At 41.1% G+C, this 24,315-nt stretch overlaps 1 protein-coding gene across 4 annotated transcripts in view; it reads right to left on the reverse strand.

Annotated features, from left to right (window-relative positions):
* LOC122864243 (zinc fingers and homeoboxes protein 2-like) overlaps positions 1–24,315 on the reverse strand; it is a 124,056-nt gene that overhangs the window by 68,335 nt on the left and 31,406 nt on the right. The window contains exons 2-3 of one of the 4 annotated variants that reach the window (XM_044171510.1): positions 17,113–17,287; positions 16,816–16,927 (exon numbers count right to left, since the gene is read on the reverse strand). The exons of 1 other annotated variant lie outside the window; for it this stretch is intronic. The gene's annotated coding sequence lies outside the window, so the exon portion shown is untranslated. Of the gene's footprint in view, positions 1–16,815; positions 16,961–17,112; positions 17,288–24,315 lie in introns of all 4 variants that reach the window. 2 more of the 4 variants (XM_044171507.1, XM_044171506.1) reach the window with 2 other exon arrangements.

A 24,315-nucleotide genomic window follows, 5' to 3' on the forward strand; every position in this document is an offset into this window, starting at 1 on the left:
GTCCAAATATGAGCCTGTATCTATACAGGGAGTCATAGCGTGATTCGGTATCAATACAGTGAGTCAAATAAGACCCAATATCAATACATTGAGTCAAAACATGATAAAGTATTAATACACTAAGTCACAATAAGATTCAGTATCAATACAGTGAGTCAAAACCTGATTCTGTATCATTACAGTGAGTAGGAAGATAATTCTGTTTCAATACAGTGAGTCAAATAAGACCCAATATCAATACAATGAGTCAAAACATGATTAAGTATTAATACACTAAGTCAAAATATGATTCAGTATCAATACAGTGAGTGAGTAGGAAAATAATTCTGTATCAGTACAGTGAGTCAGAATATGATTTTGTTTCAATACAATGAGTCAAAACATGATTCAGCATCAGATACAGTAAGTCACAACATGACTCAGTAACAATATAGTTAATTAGAATATCAATCTAAATAAATACAGTGAGTCACAACTTGATCAAGTACCAATACAGTGAGTCATGATTTGATTAAGTATCAATACAGTGAATCAAAACCTGATTCAGTACCAATACAGTGAGCCCTAGTGCAATTCCATATCAGTACAGTGGGTCACATATGATCCAGCATCAATACAGTGAGTCCCAGAATTATTAATATCAATACAGTAAGTCAGAATGAGTCAGTATCAATAGAGTGAGTCAAATCATGCTCACTAACAATACAGTGAGTTAGAATTTGAATCTAAATCGATACAGTGAGTCACAGTTGGATCAAGTGAGTATTAATATAGTGAGTCATGATATTATTCAGAATCAACACAGTGAGTCATAACCTGAGTCAGCATCAATATAGTGAGTCACATCCTGATTCAGTATCAATACAGTGAGTCACAGTGTGAATCAGGATCAATACAGTGAGTTTGAATATGAATCTAAATCAATACAGTGAGTCACAGTTGGATCAAGTGAGTATTAATATAGTGAGTCATGATATTCAGTATCAATATAGTGAGTCATAACCTGATTCAGTAGCAATACAGTGAGTCAAAACCTGATACAGTATCAATACAGTGAGTCAAAACCTGATTCAGTAGCAATACAGTGAGTCAAAACCTGATCCAGTACCAATACAGTGAGTCAAAACCTGATCCAGTACCAATACAGTGAGTCAAAACCTGTTTCAGTAGCAATACAGTGAGTCAAAACCTGAATACTTTAAGCATGATCCGAGTATTTGTTGTGTAGTATCTGTTCTCAGGGCACTGTGGTGCCGACCAATACGCTGCTTAATATTGGCTGCTTGTAAGGTCGGATCTTTACCAAGTGTGTGTGTGTGTGTGTGTGTGTGTGTGTGTGTGTGTGTGTCCAGAGGCAGTGCAGTGAAGGGAAGCTAATCCAGTAAAGTAACAGAAAACCGACAGAGTCAGAGGTCATTATCATTCACACACCGCCGAACACACACACACACACACACACACACACACACACACACACACACACACACACACACACACACACACATTGAACAATACTTAATCTGCAACACATCCTACACACACACACACACAAAACACACACATCAGATTCTGTTACACTGACACAGAGCTTTTGTCTTGATATCCATCTTGCTGTATCTTTTTTACTGCTTCTTTCGCTCTCGTTTACACACACGTGAAGCAGGAAAAAAACACTCATTCGCCAAATCTATTCTTCTTCTCTCCGCACGCCCTCCCAACCACACCAAACCCAGTACCCACCCACCCACAAACACACACACACACACACACACACACCAGATGGGTCTTAATCTCCTGTTGCCATAAACAAACACAAACCGTTCGAAGAAGCAGACAGAGAGACCACTGTGTGTCGGCGTAACTTCATGTCATCTAACATCCTGTTAATTCCTGCAACAGCGTCAAACAAAACTCCTCTGAGCCCCCGGCCTCGGACAGAGACGAGCAGAAAACAAGATAATTCTGCACAGATGTAGGGGCGATCGGAGGCCTTTACTTTCCAGGCTGTAGTTGTACACTCACCGATATATTGCATGAAGGCTGATACATTTGCTCTGTAGTAAATATCAAATATCAGTCGGTGTAGTCAATGTGTGATATGACGGAGGATTCCCCAAACAGAACTGCTGACTGAAAAGCCTGCAGTGACACGTCCAGCGTGTTCAGTTTTTACTGGTTTGATTTTTCAGTCGTGTTTTCTGGAAACCGGCTGTCATCCCGGTATCCGTTAGCTCGGTCCAACTGTTTGGTCTCCACGGCTACGGCCTGGATTGGCACTAAAACTAAGCAGCCAAACCCCCAACCCGCGCCAAGTTAGCATCTGTTCCACTAGCATCTGTAACGCAATGGGTTTTCCCATTTGCCTCTTTAACTGGTCTTTGTGTAAAGCATGAAACATGTTCCCAGAGGTTTTACTCCGTGTTCTAAGATAAACTGTCTATAACAACTGTACGTGACAGTGAAGCAATCATTTTAAAACAGACAAACAAAGATTATTTTGTCAACAACTATAGCTCCAATAAGGCTTTGATGGTGGATAATGCTAAAGGCTAATGCTGCATTCATGCCATGTCGGCAGATTGAGAGGAACAGGAAAACCTCTCGTTATTCCAACTTGAACTTGCCTTGTAGTCACACCAGAACGATGAACTAAGAACGAATCCCAAACTAGCTCATTTTTATCACGTTGCATATTTGTAGCAGCTCATAAAACAAGTGAAACTAGATACAAACGGTGTATATCTCCTTTTTAATGAGCAAATCAACTGTTTTATTATTTGTTATTTTTGTTTAGATGCAACCATTTTGTTGACTTTTTTTTTTTGTTGAGTCATATTTTGACCAAGTCTCCCAATAATAGGAATAATTTCCGACAGAATTTTCAACTCGGAGGCTGACGTGAACTTTTTTCCCGCTCAGTTGTTGATAATTCAGTCTCTCCAATATGACGTGAACGTGGCACAAGACTCACCGAATATTTTGTTGTTAAAGTCAAAGACAATAAGAATAAGCAGTTCCCTATGAAGCTGTGAGCAGGAAATGTTTGGTAGTTTATTTATTATTAAGAGATTATCAAACTTGATAATTAAGTTACTGTCGATTAGGGCTGCAAATAATAATGTTATTCTTTGATTAACCAAAAATATATACTATATAATTGAACAGTAATTTCATCTACAAAACACCAGAAAATATTGGAAAATGCCAATCAGTTTCCCAGAGCCCAATGTAACATCCTAAATTATTTTTTCCCACCAACAGCCCAAAACTAATATATTTAGTTAGCAATGAAGCAGAAAATATTTACCTTTAAGAAGCTTGAACCATCAAATGTGTAAAGAATGTGCTTGAGAAATAACTTAATCGATTACCAACATTGTTAATTTTGTGTTGATCCACTAATCCATTAATGTTAGCAGTTTCAGCTGTCGACTGACTGATCAGCGACTAGTCATTTCAGCACCACCCGACCTTCCCGGGAGCGTTTACACGACTCCCTGCACAAAGATGATGAGTGTCTTGCTCAAGGACACTTCGACAGCACACACCCTGCCAATTGACCAAAATAACGGCTGACTTTTCGGTTACTGGACAGTCTGATAAAGCACTGCTAACCTGCTTGCACCAAAAGGTTGAACTGAACCCGCCGACCCAGGAGGAAGTGCTTGGAAGATATCAAAGTTTCTGTGCATGCACCGCTGCTCCGCTGCGACTCTTTACACCCCCCGGGGAAGAATTACTTGGAGAGAATCAAGATGTTGTTACAGAGAAAACAGGCTCTGGCCTCTCAGAGAAGATTAACAAGTGTAATGCTGTACAGATGTAAGCTCAGTACAACTCCCACTCTCTGCTCGCTGCACTGCTGCTACGGTGAAGAAGAAGGAAGGATCAATGTAACATATATACAAACACTACGAATCAACTAGTTCATACAGATTCTGACACTGTCAGGGAGCGTCAGTTTGTGGTGTTCATCGCACGTCAGGAATTATCTTAAAATGTGATTTCCCTAACCGGCCTCATCTATTCCTCCTCTACAGGTTTACTACATTTCCCAGAATCCCTTTCATCAAATGCAATGACGAGTGCTTGAACTCTTTGCCTTTATTTGAAAGAAGCATTTCTCCCCCCACAGCAAATTTGATTTTGAAAGCCAACTTTTAAAAGTTTTCCTGCCATTAATGAATCAGATCTGGATATGACATGTATTGTTCATTGTTCACACTTCTTTCAATACCTTTGAGATATTAGATTAGATTAGAGTCAACTTTATTGTCATTACACATCTACAAGTACAAGGCAACGAAATGCAGTTTAGGTCTAACCAGAAGTGCAATAAGCAAGAGCAGGATATAAAGTGTGTGCATAAATGCAGGATAGAGCAATACTATGTAAATATTTTAGTGGTGGTATATGTGATATGTGTACATGTTTGTACAATTTGCATTTAACAAAAGAAGCCAAAGTTCTGACGTGTTAAATGTCATCTGAACACAGGCAGTCATACAAAAAACTTTGCCTAAGTAAAATAATTTAAAACTGGCAAAAATTTGATGTGACTCTGGAACTATGAGATCAAAGAATAAGAAAGCAATCTTACAAATCTCTTAGACATTCAGTGCCAGTTTTGGGTACTTGAAAGTTTTTGATACTCTGTGCTCTGTGCTACAGACACATTTGGTTGGTAGCAAAAAAAAGTATTCGATACCCAGCCCTGCACATCAAATATGTTTTGGCTGGATATCCACAGCAAGAATAAATACACGTCAACCTGCTAAAAGGACTCAAACATGTGAAGCACGCTGCCAGCAGTTGTGTAACAGTGTTCAGGGTGGATTTCTCCTTCGGGCATACACACAAATACTTGGTCCAGGTCCGACTGTTTCTGCTGTTCTGACCCCTGAGGAGGATCTTTGTGGAAAATTCATGCAGCACTGATGCAAAATAGACTCTCAGAAATCAAGCTCACAAAAGGGGGAATCAACAAGTATAGTATTGTACAGATGGAGACACGGTCCAAGTCTCACTTCTCTGTGCTACAAGAGGAAAACCAAGCGAGCAGGAGTGGGATCGAGTCCAGTGTCGACCCAAACAAGTTCTAATCTTCACAGGATTGTACAATACAACAAATACTATATATATAGATAACTATAACTGCTTTGAAAAGAGTGTTGAACTGACATCAGGAATAAAGTACTGTACTCATAAACAACAGAAACAGAAATTGTTCTGACACAAGACACAATTTTATGGCTGCACTGCCGTTTTTGTCTCTTTCTCTCTGTTACACCACCTCCATCATCTGGGAATTGTTTGGAAAATCCTGCAGTACAAATGGATTGATGGTGCATTCATTTTAAATCAGAGAGTCTCTCTGCTCCTCCCATCCTTTCCTCCCATCCTCGACATCCTCAACCCTTCCATCTCCGTCTCCAGTCTCTCAGAGGGACATGGTTTCAGAAAGCCAAATTTAACTGTTCTAAAAACGACCTTTTTTGGACACTACTTAATACAGCAACAGAGGCATAATTCTGCACAAACCAACTGTCAGAGAGATGATAGAATAAACTGTGCAAGCGTGCGATAATTTCACTCGTTTGTCATGCTGTCTCACCACTTCCCAAGCAGGACCAATAATCCTCAATCATGTACAAAACTGTTGTACTGTATGTACAGGGTGACAAAACAACAATGAGTAATCACTGTCACATCGTTTCTAACAGCATCGTGCGAAACGGAGAATCCTACAGCTGTGAAGTGAAACATTTGGACCTCAACACCCTGAAGTAACAAAGCTCAACTAAATTAACTTTGGCACTTTGGTGAAAATTAAACCAGCTGTGCGACCTTTAGTCACTTAATGCTATCCAGCCTTCCACAGTATACGGCTTGTATGATGTAATATACACTTCATGCTGTAATTTTTTAAATGCTATCTGTATTTTGTGAGCATGACCTTGTTTGTATCATTGTCCCTGTTCACACATATGGGCCAAACACTGGAGACGCGACAGCAAGCCATTCATTCTGTACTGAACCTCAAACAAGACTAAGAGTCTGCAGTCATGCTAGCGGCTCTGTGAGGCTGTACTTAAACACAGCGGTGCTTTGAGCTAAATGCTAAGAACCGGATGGTAACATGCTGATGTTTAGCAGGTGTAATATTTACCATGTTCATCTTAGTTTAGCATATTAGCATTCTCACATTAGCTAATTAGCAGCAAACATAAAGAACAGCTGAGGCTAATGGGAGTTTTTCAGGTATTTGGTCATAAACCAAAGTACTGAAATAAAAAAAGGAGACTGCCTGACACTTTGTATCTGCATGTGTGAGCACGAGGTTACTGTTCATTATTCCTGTTGAATGAATGAATGGTAAACATTCAGACATACAAATTGGTGACAAACGTGAAGTGTGTTAGTATTGTTCCACTACGAGCTTCCACAACAACTTCACTTCTCTTTGTCACAGATTCTCCAAGTCTCTGAACTACTGAAAAAGATATTTCCTCATTTGGAGTTTGATGAAGGTGGTGGAGAGTGTTGTCTAACACCGAGATCTGGTGACTGTAAAGACCACAGCATATGATTCACATTATTTTCATCCTCATCAAACCATTCAGCGAGCCCTCGTGCCCTGTACGGAAGCATCTGCATTTGTTATGGTTCTTCACTCATTTATTCAAGGTTGTTCCTTTAATTTAACACCCATCTCCTCTGAAGATATTCATGCTATCCGCTGCAGTTGTTATGAAAGCTGTGAAACCATAAATTGGCAGAATACGAAAAAAAAAAAAAGAACACCAGGAAATTAAATACTGGGGACATAAAGCTCATCTGTTTTCAGTAAAGCAGACAGGAAGCAGATTGTGCTTCTAACTCTGTTCTGGATTAATCAAAGTGGACATAAAGAAGCCTCCAATTACATGGTGAAAAATAAGATCTCTGATGACCATACTATATTAATCTTAAATCCTTAAATCTAGACATTAAAGACCTCTGCATGTGTTAAAAGTACCTGTAGGTATTCTCTAAATGCTTCCCTGCTGCTTCAGCCTCCCTGTGAAAAAGCAGAAATGCTGCAGCTCGATTTGCAGCGTAAACGCAGGTTAGGGAATCCTCCATAATGTTTACCAAGTTTACCGACTTGGCTGACGGCTGTGTTTTCTTATCCTCTAACAGGGAGGGTGATTTGACTGATGCTTGTAACAGATTGCATCACAGCAGGAGACGAACTGAAACGGTTTACGCACCGCGGCTCTCCCTAAACTGTCTAACAGTGGCAGCGCTCCACCTTGTAAATTTGGAATAGTAATTTTAGAAATTTCCCAGCAGTCTATCTCCAATTGGCCTTCACTGGGAGGACTGTTTGATATCAAGTATTGCAGCGTACCACCTCTGAACAGTAGAAATATGATCTCAGCTCTGTGAAACACTTACACTACTTTTCAGGAAAACACCAGAGCCACATTAAAATCTGTGTTATTCAAACCCAGTTAGTTACCACAGTAAGGTTTCTCTTCCTCAGTCAATGTTAACACCTTAAGATATCTTGACACATTTTTTTAAATGTGTATGCTGCTATGACATGTGACCCACGCTGACACCACTAACATGAAGGTGTTTCTGTAAAGACAAACATGCAAAAAATATGACAAAATGTTCCAGCTCTTTTGGTGTTACATCAGCTTAGAGCCAAGTTGAATCTCACCATATCACATCTTTTTCTAATAACTACAGGGCATACCTGCCATTATCACTACAGGTAAACTCACACTTTTACAGTTTCAGTTTGATTTTCTTACTAAAATGTCTCTAAAACATTGTGCTTTCACTGTCCACCTGCCAAATGTTGCCTCTCAGGTTAAATTCAGGTTGCTCTCTTTCATTGGTGGTGGTTGTTTATGCAGCTTGAGAGGTACCTGCAGGCTTTACGTTGGGCTGCAAAAGCACTTCCGCTTTCTCTGTATGTCATTCAAGTTAAAACAATAATAATTTTGGGTGCCCTGGTGGCCTAGTGGGTTTAAAGTGCTGACCATTAATCCCAGCATCCCCATGTGTTGCATGTCATTCCCAACCTGTTTATCAAGGAAACTAAAGTAAAAATGATTTTAAGTAGGGTTAGCGCATTAAAGGGTGATTTATTATCGCACCTCTATAAAGTTGGGGCCTTTGCGAGAGACAAATATTTAAAAAGAATGGTGAAAATCTGTGTAGCAGAGATATCCTGACTTTTAATCCCTTGTTTGGGTCAAGCTCCATTAACACTGGATCCTACATTTCCCATAATGCAACTTCACGGCATCTTTTGTTAGACCCTCCCTGACCATTAAACGTCCATGTCTTGCAAACTCCACACCCCCAGTTCATAACGCTGACTTTTTATTACAAATTTGGAGTCTCAAGCTCAAGCCAAGATAACCCTGATGACATCACAGTGACATCATCAGGGTAAACTGATCTTTAGGTGTAAAAATCAGTGGTGCCCTTTTAACAATACAGATTTACCTTTATTATACTACCATTTATTATTGAAATCACAATAACAAATGTAATTTATATAAATGCAGGAATTAGCAGTATTTTTTTTTCCAACTTAATTGTGTCTCCGCACTTCTGAAACCAAACCTACGTTCTTGAAAAGTCACTGTCAAACTTCTGTCCCCTAATTTCTAACATTACGTGCCAGTTTCTACCAATTTCAAACCAAATTTCGGCCACAGGCTCGTGTGATTTCCGACAAACACCAAAAATTGAATACTGATCATTAGTAGGCGGGTTAACCTGGGTCATTTGGTTGCTTTCTTCTGCTGCAATTAGCTTGTTTCCCTTCTCCATTCTGAACACAGCAACCACATTTTCTTCAGCTGTAATTGGATTAGTTACCTTTAAAATCTCCATCTCTGCTATCACTTTAGCCCTTTAAAACATGTAAAATCTGCCCCCCCCCCAAAATCAATTTGAGAATGTTTTTTTTTTATATTTTTGAGGAATATCTCTTGAGTGGCACTTAGCAAAATTGAACAAATGCGCTGTTTGGAGGGGAGCTGTGAGGCGGATCTACCTTCCAGACTAAAACAGTCTAACACTCATTACTCTGAAAAACACTTGACTTCATCATGGCCTCAATTATGTGCTGCTGGATAAACTCCAGTGTTACTGAGCTGCTTTCGCCAAACGGAGGGGGGGCCGGTGTTAAAAATCCTGTGTCTGGAAGAGAAGTGCTTCACTGCGGCTTAAATCCTGACCTCCTTATCTTTTGTGGGTGGGGGTCCTAAGTGTCTTTGAGCAAGGGAGAGGCCCACAAGGAGCCACTTTAAGCCTCCAGAGACCTAAAGTTGATTAAAGTTTGAAAATCAGCTGATTTTTAGATTTAAAAAAACAACAAACAGAGTTGCATTTGTTTTTGATGAGAACCTTCACAAACTTCTATGAAGAGTTAATCTGACTCTGGTTTGAGTGATTTTAGTTTGATTCATTTTTTTTTTTTTTTAAAGAAAGAGTTGGTGTTAAAACACAGATTCAGGGATGGTTTCTCTATATTAACTCTGACAGTGTCACTATGATGTATTCTAACTCTGTGAAGTTTAATGATCAAGTCCTAACCTGACTGTTACCCCAGGGGGGTATTTACTAAGCATGTGACACACGTTGCACATATCTGGAGAGCGATGGAGCGCTAAAGTGTTTTCTGCTGCTGAACTTGGAATTTTTGTTAAAGAGAAGACACTTTTGAACCAAAAGCATACATTAATCTCACAAGAAGAAGACTGAAGAAGAATCTATATTATTTCTTATTTCTGTAAACTGATAATATCATTAGTCTGCAATACTTACTAGGCCTAATGTTAGCGAAGTGGAGCACCAAACTCTGGCGCTAACAATTGAGCCGACCAACTAACACACACTGCAACATTTCAGGCAACTCAGTCCACAGTCTGTTTCATTTCAAAAGACCTGCGTCTGAACAGATTTGTGGATAACGACGAGTTTCACTCGTACTAACGTTGCAGCGTAGAGGCTGCTCCTCACTGCTGGAGACAAAACGTTAATAGCACCGCAGTGGAGCGCTTGTTTTAGATATCTGAGATATTTGTATATTACCATATTTACACCTTTCAGTGTTAATGTGGAGGCAACACCTGTATAGTTAACAATGACACCGAGGGAGTTCACGTGTAACACTGTACACTCGTGTCGAGGAGTGTTACATTTTAACTACAAAAAGAGTCAACAGTTACTCTACTAATTAGAGGGAGTGACATTAACACTCTGGTTTGGACTGATATACACTTTTAATGTGTTGAAATTCACTCGGATAGTGTTCATGTGTATTTGCTGAAATTGCTGTGCACATTTCTAGAAATTCAGGATCTGGACAAAACTTTGCAAAAGAAGAACAGGGGGGGGGGTTGGCTCTGTACACAGACTTTGGATGACAAATTTCTCAACTCAGAACACCCACAACCACACAACATTTCACAGCAGAGGGAAGAAAAAAAAAAAAGACAACGTTAAAAACCTAACACCCAAGACCTCATCACACACAACCACCAAGCAAAACAAGTGAATCACCACAAGTAAAATGTCTCCTGCTACAACCAGCCACTGCAACAGCTCCGGTGCAGGTGTGATGGGGGAAAACACAACTGAAAAAAAAACAGAGCAAAGAAATCGAGTGTGGTGGTGGTGGTGAAGTTCAGCAGTAGCGAGGCTACAGTTTTATACTACAGCTCAGCGAGAGAGGCGAGCAGCAATCTGCCCGGCCACACTGACTGCCCACACACACACCTCCTCCACAGGTGTGTATGCGTGTGGATTTTTAGGGTGAGTCATTCTCTCCCACGTAGTCGATACCTCCACCAGCGGTTGTGGAGATCCCATCAGCCCTCATAGAGTACCTGCACCCCTCCTCACACTCCCACCGCTGGTGCAGACCCTTGCTCGCTTCCTGCAACAACACCACCGCCCCTCAGATTTAAGACTAACGCAGCAGCATTTGGAGGTAACAGATGGCGATTTTATTAACAACAGTATGATCAGAGAGTGACACAACATAAGGGCATCACATTAATCGTGCAGTCTTTGTTTTCCACAATTAATAACGAGACATACCAGCAATACTCAAACATTTAGATCTGCTGCAGCTGAAATGTGATGTGCAGTTAAATATTTTGATTTTTCACATAATTAAGATTAATAATCTAATTCACAATAGGTGAAGCTGCAAGTCATACATACAGCGATATATCTCAGTGGTGATATCTGCAAAAACTAAGCTTTGCAGGAAAGAAGAAAACAGCATTATCTTCTCTTAATACCCATTCATTTCTTTTAATGATACAGTAGCTTTTTAATCAGGTTTCAGGCCTGAGGGTCATGAAACTCACTCAGCACGGAAGCGACCGAGGAAGTCTCCATGCAAGTAAGAAGATGAGAAAAACCCACCAAATTATCAGGTGCAGAGCCGTTTCTGCAACCGCAGCCATGTGCCTTTTGGTGGATGCTTACATTATAGGTGCTTCATAGCACCTTCGATGCAAATATTTTTAGCAGGGATGACCCATGTGCAAACTGCACCCATCACCCTGGCAGTGTTAGCATGGTGCTCCACCTCTTGAGCTTCACAGAGCCCATTCAATAAAGCAGAAGGGCCTTGAAAATAAACCTTCCCGAGCACCCAGTGGGGCTGGCACCGGCCTGCAGGCTGGCTGGAACCCAGGAAAACACTGAAAAAGCTGACTGGACAGCAGCCAAACTCTGGTAAATTTTGGCTTTGGTTGGTAAGGTTTTCTGTGCTAGTGAGCCCTCAGACTGGTGACTATGATTTTGTGCTGGTGCTGCAGTGGAAAGATCTTATATGCGAGCAAAAATGATAAAGGTGGTGATGGGTTCAGAGATGCACGCTTACAAAATTAATATAATATTTTCAACATTGTTGGATTGGAAGCACTTGTTGGTATTTTTCAGTAGTTCTAAAACATTTACACTTTCACACAAATTTTACACTCTAACAAGTCATGTAACTATGGCAGACCAGTGTTTCCAGCATCAGTCGGTATTTAATGGACTGAGTATTTAATTGTTCTGATGTTATCCAAACAGCTGTCACCTTGAGGCTTTTTATACGCCACTTGTTTTAAAGGGTTTACAGAGAATCAAATAATCAATTCAGAAGATTTGTACAAATGAATAGACAAGCTACTATAAAGGCAAATCACATCCAAATTCAACGCAAACACAAAAATGTTGTTAAGGAACATTATCTACCTGACTTTGTATCCAATGTCCATTTAAACAATTTCCATTAAATAAGGTATAGGTGTACTTGATAAAAGGGTTAAAAAAAAAATGTTAACTCAAGTGGCATCATATTAACAAGTCTACGAGTATTTGTTTTTGTGAAGTTTATTTATTCCCATGTTTTGAACAACGAGACTTGTGTGACGTTATACTGTGTTGAAATAAATTAACAAAATGCTCAGTCATTCAGAATCATTACCGCGGCGGCTCGCTTCGTGCCCGTTGTAAAATGTATATTTTAAAGGCTCATTATTACAGTTTTGTATTCATCTGTAATGTAGCACAGTGTTAACAATGTTTCTTTCTCAGCCCTGGAGCTCAAACCATTTACTGCTGCCCCAAAAATATAAATTGAAATAATTAATTTAATATAATAAACGTTCAAGACTAGTCGACTAATGGCTTAAACTAACGACTGCTAGTCGACTAGGAAAATCTTTAGTTGGAGCGGCGCTACTGGTTTCTCACTGATATTTATTAGTTTCGTGTTAGTACAATGGCTGCTTGTCCTGCTAGTATCTGCTCAACTAACCATCACTGACCGGTTGTAGAATAATCTGAATAGCACCGTGTATTCATAGCTAGTAGAAGCCAGGCTGTAGGAAAATGTGAAAATAGCACGCTTTGAAGCCTGGAGTTCTGGGGTTTTTGCTCACTGCCATATTCGTAAGTCATCTGGGGCCATACAATGCTAATTTGGTCAAGGTGGTGGAGCCTGGATGGAGCTGAGGAGGGACAAGTACATGGCAAGCATCGAGGCTGGATGTGACCTTCAAGCCTCAATAATCTCCTTAGCAACAATTATTCAAATCACCAGAATTCAAATTAGTTATCAAGACTCAAACTTCTTCTTTTTGTATTTTGTTGTATTTTGAAAGAAATGTGCAGATTTTCGGAGTAGCTTTCAGTAAAGTCATTTATTTTTGGAGGCAAAATCTAGTGGCCATTAGAGGAACTGCAGCTTAAGATATTTAAGAACCACTCAGCTGTGGTGTCAGAAGCTACATTTAGCATGTTAATATTAAATACTGAATACTAAAATTAAAGCCAAATGAGCCTACTGACTAGTTTGCACGGTTCTCAAGACTTCGTCTACAGAAAAGACCGTTTACTGCCGCCTTATTGAAATGCAACTGGTGTGGTTGTTTCTTTGCCATCGGAGGTAGAACACACGCCGTTTCTTGGTGAAAAATGAACATTGACTTTTACAGTTTAAAAGAAATGTTGAATCATTTTATATTTTCTGCATTTTCCTAAACATGACTGCAAACAAATTTACCATTCACCATGCAGCAAACAAATGTACATTTCAGACTGTTCACTTTAAATGAATCTACTGTAAATCGTCAGCAAGCTTTTTTCGGTCAGCTATAAGCTGGTTGTGATACATTTCTCCATATAACAAATATTCTGCACTGGACCTCCATGACAGCTCCAGATGTGGTTACCAAAACTTTTAACACAAACTGCTGAACCTCTACTGAGACAAGCTTTGTTGAAAAGTTCCCCAAATGTGCGCTGTCCCAAATTACACAATTGTCTAACGTAGCAGCAGCCTCCGTGGCAGCTTGGACTACAAAGTCGGTTTAGTTTAGTGCTGCGGGGGCACCAGAGGCTGTGTGGACGCTGCCATGTTTAAACTGTTACTACATGAACCTGCTGAACCGAGCATGTTGGTTCCAGCTGAGGAGGGATCTACATTGTTTTCCAACCTAGCACACACACATTTCTACCTGATTCAAAAACCATCTCAGATTCTCTTCTTTCCGTCGCCCATCCTGGCTCTGACTGTATATACAGTTTGAAGTACGTGTCTCTTCCATTAGTCCTCTTTCTGCTGCTCTTTTCTTTTCCTCAAGTATCAAATCACCTTCCCTCTTCTCTTAACTCTGCTTCTCATTTTGTTCTCTCTGCTGTTGGATCATTTGATACTTCACTCTCAAATGTGATTTTTCCACTTGCTCCCATTTGCCTCAGCTCCCTCAAACCAGCTCTTCCTCACTCCATCTACACTTTCTAACTCTACAAAGGCCAATCTGCAGAAAACTGGGCCTGTGTTTTAAATTTTGGAAATGAAATGTCACATCTTTAAAAGGTGTCCCTCTGACTTTTTTCTGGAGCCACTTTCTGTACAAAAAGGTGTCTTGGTCTTTTCTTACTCATCCGGAAATCTCGCTGCCTTCCAGGTGTGACTATCCAATTCTCGTCCAGCGCTCTCACTCCATTTCTTCTCTTTACCTTTACAATGCCACTTCTCTGTCTCGTACTCTACTTTATCAACAGCCTTAACAGCATGCTGAAACCCCAATTTAACATTTAAGGACCTTACATTTATTCTTTACCTCCTTACCTTCCTACCTCCTTAAAATTATGAAAAGCACTGGATAACCATCAGATAAGAAAACGGGAAATTAATTGCTAAGTGATGTGGAATTGTGTTTGGTGACACAGAGAGGGAGAGAAAAATAAGCACATTTTATACTAAAAACTCCCAATGCAAACTGAAAAAATAAGACCTACACTGACTGAATTCAAGACGAGTAAATACTTCTTAAGGCCAAATTGTGTTTTTCATCCTCTTTTCCTACTTTCTGAGGGACTGAAGGGCACTGAAGGGACAACAGAGCCCAAAGATGTGAGGCTGGGTTTGATTTCACTTTTGAAGTTTTCTCTTCTTGATGGACGAAAAGTGATTGTACCCGACACCAGTGTATAATTACGGTAAAAACAGGGCAAACACCTGTGGAGTCTCACTCAGTGAAGACGAGATGATGCTTTTTGTCATTTCATACACACACTTTCATGGCTTTTTTTTTGTTTCTTTAATCATGTATATCAAGGATCACTGGGAGAGATTTTATCTATTAGTAAATATGAGTTGGCATGAAAAATTCTCTGTGTTTCCACTTTCCACTCTTCTTCTCCTCCTCCCAGACCTCCACTGAGGATCTGGTTCTCCATTTCTCCTCCTGGATTTTCTCCTGTGAGGTGTCTGATCAGATCCTTCTCTGACTGACTCATCGCTGCCGACTGAGTCTCTGAGCAAATCTCTGGGATTTACACCAGCTTGCTTTACAGTCTTCACTCGTCTTTACTACAAAATGTGGAGACTTTCCGACAGTTTGTTTCTCCCACATTCTTATACAGCTGCTTGTACTGGGTGACATGATATACATACGAATATGAAAGAAAGATGAAGAGATAAAGTGATGTTTTTCATGAGTCTGTAGTATTTTTGTACCTTTGTTAATGCACTGTATGTAAACTTGTCTTGTCCTTGTATCACATTAGGATGTCCTGTACCACTATTTAAAAGCAGATATCTCTCTACGCCAACGTTAACCTGACAAAATTGTCTTATAATCTAATATATTTTAGGGATTAAATGTTATACTCGTGATGTGTTTTCACACTGAGCTTTTGGACGTTCTCCTGGTTACATTTTGTCATGAGGTTTCAGTCTAGTAACACCTCATCTCCTTCTGTGTTTATCCAAGCTGTTCAGGTCTGGCCTGAGTTTGAGGGTCTGCAAACTGTTTGTTTTACAAGTGATCTCTGACTAGTTGGCTAATTAAAGCAGGCACAGAATTCATGATTAATTTCTGACGTTTTTGGCTGCAAATATGTTAAAGTTGCACTGCAGCTAAGTATTATTTTGAATAACTATGAGAAAGCGGATGATAGTGGCAGAAGCAGCACTTAAAAATGAATCAGTGTAATGTTTACCTTGTAGCTAAATGGTCTAGGACTATAATATTTCCATTATCGCTTAGAAAGAGATAAAATGTCATAAAATAGAATAAAATCCCCATCACAAAACCCAAGGAGACGTCTTCAAATCACTTATGTTGTCCAACCAAACACTTCAAAACCCAAAGATATCCAACTCACAAGAATAAAAAGGAGAGATAAGCAGCAAATCCTCACATTTGATGAGCTGGAACATTTGCATTTTTACTTGATAATGACTTAAACTATTGTGTTGTGGTCTGCAGGTGATTTGATTACCTGACTACCTTTGTAGCATGACATATGGATCGGGTTCCCACATTAACAACTGCTTTTCCAATTTAAGAAACACACCCTCAACTTTGTAAAGTCTTTCTAAAGCATTTGAATGCTTTTGGATGCACGGAAAGCCTCTGAGAAGCGGCAGGATTAGAACAGAGACCCCAACAATGTCAAACTATCACCCAAAGTCAGTTTAGCTACAGATTAACAAAACCTCCGGATGGTCTTTATTTCTGAGCTACCGTCATTCTTACTCCAGGCACCACTATGGCTCTCTTTGCTAATGCTCTTGTGGAACTGAGAGGCTCGTCTGGATCACATGCAAGGCATATTTATTAGTTGGAAAATGCACTTTACCACTACAGTGATGGAATCATCTCACTAGAAAAAGTAGATCCTGAGACAGAGAGAGCTTCCACTGCTGCAACAAGTGGAGGCTCGCCTGCCCAACTTAGCAAAACTTCATATATTTTCGCTCACTACGGCACAACACAACCTCACCTGCAACAGCTCAACAACGTCTTGCGACCAGTTACTTGTTTACTTCTTGCATCGAGGAACACAGGAGTCACACCTCCTCCTGCTCCCACCACAAATCCCAAGCTCCGCTATCCTGCAGGGCCATCAAACGAACACGACTCAAGACCTGTTGGCAAACGCCGAATGCCAAAATGGCATTTACCCATATTTGTACATGTACATATTTCAAAATAAAAGCTCTTTGCTTTGCTCCCAGATACCGACAAAGTGTATACAACAAGTGTGGCTCCCAAAAAAAAAAAATAAGCTGCTACTCACTGCACTTCCTCGGAGGGGAGGGGCTTCACTAGAGGGGGAGGGGGGTCTTGCTGAGGCTCCACCTCCTCTTCCAATCACGGTACGTCCTCCTCGCTCTCTCTCTCTCTCCCTCTCCTCTCTCTCCCTTCTGGATGATCCTCAGGCCAGCGGCACTCTGGGTAATCTTCTGTGAAATCTGAAAGAGAGGGATGTCAACGAAGAGTGTGTGAGACAACAGAAGAAAAAAAAAAATCAAAGACAAATCGGATCTACTGTACATGTGTGTAGGTGTGACAGTGTGTGTGTAGGTGTGATGGTGTGTGTGTTGGAGAGACGGATGCGGACAGAGTACAAAGAGGTGTTGATGGTGATGTGTGTGTGTGTGTGTGTGTGTGTGTGTGTGTGTGTGTGTGTGTGTGTGAGTGGGTGTGTATAATTGCAGGATAGCGTGTGTGTGTGTGTGTGTGTGTGTGCGTAAATGAAGGAGCAGTGGAACCCAGTACGGGCCTTAAAAACTGCACCACTACAACTTGGCCAAAAAAAGAGGCAGTGGTTACCGTGGCAACATGCGCCTAAACGGAGAAGGGAGGAAGTGACAAAGAGTGCGCGCGCACAAGAGAGAGAGAGAGAGAGAGAGAGAGAGAGAAACAAAGAGTGAGACAGACAGCAAGAGAGGAAGACAATGAGGAAGACAGACAGACACAGTGACAGTGAGAGAAACACATGATCAGCAGCAGAGTCTCTTTGCGCTGGTGTCGGCCATTGCCGTCTTATGGCAGGCGTGAACCAAACCTTGCAGTTGCACCACCTTCGGCACTGTGTTGAAAAGTTCCACCAGATTCAAGTTTGACCTTTCAGCGCAGAACCGATGAGCTAACAGCTGCCCTTAATGTTACCTGAAAGTGACCCAAGATGGATGGAAAGCGTGTTCTGTCCAAAATCACTCCCTAACTGCTACCTATTGCACTGTATTAACCTGCAATTTGTCCCATTTTATAGATGTGAAATGTACTTTTGTGTGCCTTCCCAGTTGCAAGTGATGAAGATTCATTAGTGTCCAAAATCTGAACTTACTGCTCAATATAGAATAAACTACTGAGAGTGTAGTATAAAAGGAGGAATAAATGAGTGGACACAGCTAGAGTTCCCAGAACTGTAAAACAGCACCTTAAAAATCACACCGCCTTCTTGGCTTCAAGACTTGCTGGACTGTCAGTAATCAGACGAGGCTAGGATTGTAAATAAGCAGATAAACAGTGGCACTCAGCGGCTACCTGGCACACGTTGGTCACATAACCTACACTACACTTTGCCTTAAAAGGCCAGATATACCCCCCAAAATGGACGTGGACACTGGCCGCACACACATTTCTGTGTATACTACATTGTCTTGTAGTGCAGGGAGACACGTTCATGCTCACAGTCCACATCATACAGTCCACTACACGTACAGAGCATTTTGGGCTGAAGATTACTTTGTGATATTTCTACTGGTTACCTCACAATCGTCAAGACAGTGGACAAAAAGCATTAAAGAAGTTTTAAAAACCTCTATCAGACACCAAAACGCTGCACAAACATTCAAAGCGTTACGACTGTGGTCGCATTCTGTTGCGTATGCGTGTCTCTTTCTGTCAGTGTGAGAGCATGAAAGATGTGCGTCAGGTGTACGCGTGTGTCTGTATGTAAATAGGTGTTTGCCGGGACGAGGACGCGATTGGTTCACCAGCTACGGCTCCCACAGGTGATTGGCTCCTTCTGGATGACCACTACCTAAGGAGGAAAGATGGCGTCGGCTCTGTGCAGGGGGGAAACACTCGTCTCTCTCTGCTCCCAGTCGGCCACACTTGATTACATCTAGCCTGGGACCACCCCTAACATAACGTTACGTAACATGGCAAAGGCTACATGTAATCAAAGTGATGATGCCAATTCTTGTTACGCCCCGTCTAGGGGTGGCCAAGACAAAACATGAATGAGCCCCATCCCATTCCCCAAGTCCCAAGCGGCCACAAAGACAGATGACAGAATCGCTGATCTTTTACTCAAACCGGCCGTCATGGATTGTATTTCAGCCAATCGGCGTTAACCGTACCAATTCAGCCTCTTGCATTTTTTGCATTTGTTTTTGGTAGTAAGAGACGGTGAGACAGTGAGAGACAGTAAGCCCAGTTCAAACGTACAGACTCAAAGGTTGGAGAAGCAACAGCCATTGTGAACCGAATCTCAATACCCATGCTGGTGCCAGACGCAAGACTCAGATACTCAGAAGGCTCCCAGCAGTGCGACGTGGGAGAGTTGAGAAAGTTCCAACTTCATGCAAATGTCCTCTGAGCAGCAACCGATTGCACTTGTTAACCCAAACCAGAACAACATCGGGATCGGGACCAGCTCAAGTGCAGATACAAAACCGCAAAGCCAATCTTGGCAGCTTGTGTGCTATTGTCGTATGAGACAGTTTCAACAACACATACTGGAGGAGTAACTATACTGAAAATAACTGACCAATCAGAGCAGAGTATGTGAAGAAGAAGAAGAAGAAGAAGAATTACTTTAACAGGAACACCAGCTAACAGTCGACCGCTTTTAAATCCGTGTATATATGTATGAACAAAGCGTAAAAGAGAGACAGACACATGGGAGACTGACAAAGACAGAGAGAGCAAGAGAATGAACAAAAGACAAGAAAAAGAAAAATCAGGAAAGTTATTTGAACACCTGGAAAATGTGTGTGTGTGTGTGTGTGTGTGTGTGTCCTCTGTGAGACATTGCCTTAAGGTTAAAGTTGAGAATTAACTGAAGTCAATGGAAACCCGAGTACAGCACTAACCTGAGGTGTCACAGGCACAAGCACACACCCAAGGACTGCACATGATTCAGCTGTGTGCAACTACACACACACACACACACACACACACACACACACACACACAGGAGATAAAGTCAACCTTCACTACAAGCTGCTGCACTAAACAGTGTTTTTGCTGTGTGGATCAATGCTCTAACAATCCATTACCCATCTGATGAAATAACGTAAAAAAACAAACAGAAGTCAAGTGTTTTATTTAATAGGTCCACGCTGTTAATCTGCTGTCAATGTAAAAACGTCCTGCAGTCAAACCTGCCAGCATCTGTTTCTTTTTCATGTCTTTGAGGAGATTTTATCAGGTCCCTGACATTTTTGGTCCCGTTAGGTTTTTGATGTACAACAGAGGAAATGTGAAATCAATATTATGTTCTTGAATTGAGACTAAAATACCAGCTGATTAATTTCAGTTTAGTAAAAATAACAAGGTTTGTCAGCTGTTACATAGTTTGAGTAAAGTCAGTCAGATCTGGTTGCTTTCATCTATTCTGCTATCCTGAAATCTGTTTCAGAATAAAACACAGGCCTTCTGTCAGTGAATGACAGTGAATGATGTATGATCACTATTCCTATACCTGTTAGTGCCACATCTAGGGAGGCAAAACCTTGAATAACATTTATTTTCAGGAAATCAAGCATGAAACGACAGCATTTCAGTGTGTCTGTATAATATTTTATTAACACTTTCTTCTAGGAGTCAGTAGTTCCTCCTGTTTGAGCCTGAAGAGCTCGCACTCATTTTATAAACCCAACCAATCCAGAGCAGCTTTAACAGAAACTGTCGGGGGCCCCGGTAGCTCACCTGGTAGAGCGCGTGCCCGTCTTAACCGCAGCGCCCCGGGTTTGAATCCAGCCCCGTGGCCCTTTGCTGCATGTCATCACCTCTCCCTGCCCCTTTCCTGTCAACCTTCAGCGTCTCCACTTCCTCCCACTGTACAAAAGTGACGTAGTCGGCACAGTAGAGATCAGAGTTGGAGCCGGTATCGAGGTCCCGCCCATACACCCGGCCGACTCAATCGCGAGCCGGCCTCAGCTGTCAATCATGATGTGACGCCCCCTTTTTATAGCATCAAATAACTAATTAAAAGCAAACTTATCAGAAAAACTTGAACGTACATCAACGTGATAAGTGTTCGATATTTGACGTGTACTTTGATTTTTTTGTTTGGCTCATGTCCCATCCACTAAAATAGAGGGGGCGGGGTTTATGACCTGTACTGCAGCCAGCCACCAGGGGGCGATGGAGATGTTTTGGCTTCACTTTTGGGGAGCTGTCATGTCGTCTATCTTTATAAACAGTCTATGATCTAAAAATTATGAAGCTCCTTTCAAGAGGGAATCACCAGCAGTGTTTTCCCCAGGATGTGATGAGTGCATGTGGTGTGTGTGTGTGTGTGTGTGTGTGTGTGTGTGTGTGTGTGTAGGTTACTGAGGCTCTGTGAGTGAGTGTATGAGATCATCAGAGGACTGCAGCACAGCAGGGAGAGAGACACACACAGTGTGAGAGAGCGAGAGAGGGAACAACAGGTCTTTTCCAAGAGAGTCTGGATCCCCCTCAGGACTGACCTCATCCTCCATCCATCACCAACCTGATACTAACCAGCTCTGCTCTGGGACTGTGTGTGTGTGTGTGTGTGTGTGTGTGTGTGTGTGTGTGTGTGTGTGTGTACAGTACTCACAGTGCTCCTGAGGCCCGGAGGTGATCATCACTACAAAACTATTACAGATAAAATCCAACAGTGAATATTTGTATTAAACAGTACGTCACTCTACTGAGAGAGTCTGATGCTGCGTTCTCACACACACACACACACACACACACACACACACACACACACACACACACACACACACACACAGATAGTAAGCAGTCTTTGGCCTGTCATAAATCTGTAGCTCTGTGTGTGTGTTATAATTTACACACTGCTTGACCGGACAGTTGTTTTCTGACGTAGCCGCCGTACCACACACAAGGAAGTAATTCATTTCTTGTTGCAAAGTTGGTTTGCAGAATAGCTTTGTTTTCTGTCTATTTTTACTTTGCGGTACGCTTTGTTTAAACGGTTTTAATGCAACAATGACCCCAGAGCGGGCAGACTGATTAGCATCGCAGTCCTGTATCTGCGCTGGAACTGATCCCAAGTAGTAAACTACTGTGTGATTCAGTTTCTGTGGGAATCAAAGCGAGCGGGATTGGCTCTCGCCTGGTTGCCGCTCGCATGTGCATGAAGTTGAGCTTTTCTCAACTTTCCCCCGTAAATCTCCGCAGCTCAGTGTGCCGGGCTGCAACGCCAGGTCCCATTCACCAGCCTGTCGCTGTCCCAGCTTTTGAGTCCATATGTGTGTTTTGTGTATTTCATTTTAAAAAGGGAACAGTTCACCTAAATTACAAAAAATATATATTTTCACTTAGCACTAGTGGTGTTTAGCCACGCAGATAGTTTGGGTTTTGAGATCTCCGATTGTTACGTTACATCGCGTTACGTTGCCATAGCTGAGTGTCAGTGCGGTTACCAGAACAATGCTTTTGATACCTTACTTTGAGAAATATAAATATATTTCATTCTTTCATTTAACAAAAGAATAAAAGTTCTTATAAATGTAAAACTCAAGCAGCTGTACAATAACTTTGTCCGAGCAAAGCAGTCTAAAATTGGCAAAGTTCTGATATAAATTAGGAACTCCATTATCACAGACTAATTAAACAAAAACGTACCGAGTTTCAACACCCAGCCCTAGTTATATTCTATATATTATCACGTCACATAACTCTACATCATGTTGGTAATAATTACTGTTACTAATTACTAGCACTATTTGTCTTTGTTATTATTTGACAAAGCCTTTCTCTATCTTTTTGTTTCTAACTGTAGCACTGACAGTTCAGCATATTTGATGAAGTTGATGTACACGCATGATTCTTGCAATGTTTGGATTGTATCCACATGGTTTAAATGCACTTATTGAAAGTCGCTTTGGAGAAAAGCGTTAGCTAAATGAATGTAATGTAATGGAATTTAATATACATGAAACACTGAGGATGTTCATAAGATGTACAGCACATATGAGCTGAGCTTCTTTATTGTTTTGTTTGTGTAATATGTATCAAAATTGAAATACTTTAATTTAACTTCTCATCATTCTGGTGCTACGTTTGTCTACATCACCCAGCCCTTTAGGTTCAGATCCATTCTGCTGACTGTCGCTGTGAACAAGAATCCCTTCGTTAGTTGACCTGACTGATTAAACTCAGGTTAGGACAAAAAAATATAAATAAATAAAACAGCCAGTGATGCTGGCAGCGATGTTTAGTTCTTTTTGTTTAGACTGTAACTGATTTGGTTTTGTTTCTGGAGACGTGAAGGAAGTGCAGGACGTGTATGAATTCTGAATAAAAATTAAATATTTTTTAAAAAGAAATCTGTCCCTGATTTATCCACACTGGCTTTGAGCCCAAATAAACACAAACAGTCCAAACAACCAAACACAATGCTGACATTTTATTTATTTTTTTATTTTTTTAAGTGTGATGGCCCAAAGAGGACAAATCTACTGTGAGTCAAACAGCTTCACAACCGTCCCAGCGTGTCCTCTCCTGTCTATATGTACTGTGCTGTGCGTTCCAGGTCTTGCAGTCCTTTTGTGGCATATGTGAGGTCCAGCAGTCCCTGCTCTCTGTCACTACATGCTGTATTAATATTTAAGTGCCAAAGTCACCGAGACAAATCCTTGTACGTCCTGCACATCCTGACTCTGACGCAGGGAAGCCTCAGATTAATGCGACGGCGGAGGATGTGGCCTCAATCGATTTTCCTGTCCATACCTCTGCGTCGACGAGTCGCTTAAAATACATTTTGGCTGCAGTGCTCATCTGGATATTTTGCATATCTTAATTAGTGCTTACAAAACATGCAAATGAGCCAGTCGGCCCTAATTAATTAGCTTTGTGGGTTTTCTTCTTAAGTGGCAGTGGTGAGGGGGTGTCTGTCTGTCTGTCTGCCTGCCTGTCTGTCTGCTTTTTTTTTTGTCCTAACCTGAAATGAATCAAACAGGTCAATTAAAAGCAGGATCCCTGTTTACAGTGATAGTCAGCAGAACGGATCTGAAGCTGCAGGGCTGGGTGATGTAGACAAAAGTCTTTTTGTGACAGTTTTGAATCTCAATTTTCGTTTTTTTCATTACAGCCCCACTCGTAAATTTTTATATCAACAATGAATCAAATGACTCTGTGTCATCGTCATAAAATCACAGAGAAGTCTCACCAACTCTGCAGACACATTTTAGCCTCTTTTAGCTCCTAGTTTTGGTTTTGCGGCAGCAGGCAGCTGTATTCATCAAACAAGCCCTGATAAAGCCAC

The sequence above is a fragment of the Siniperca chuatsi genome, linkage group LG17, assembly GCF_020085105.1.
Source record: "Siniperca chuatsi isolate FFG_IHB_CAS linkage group LG17, ASM2008510v1, whole genome shotgun sequence".
NCBI classification, from domain to species: domain Eukaryota; kingdom Metazoa; phylum Chordata; class Actinopteri; order Centrarchiformes; family Sinipercidae; genus Siniperca; species Siniperca chuatsi.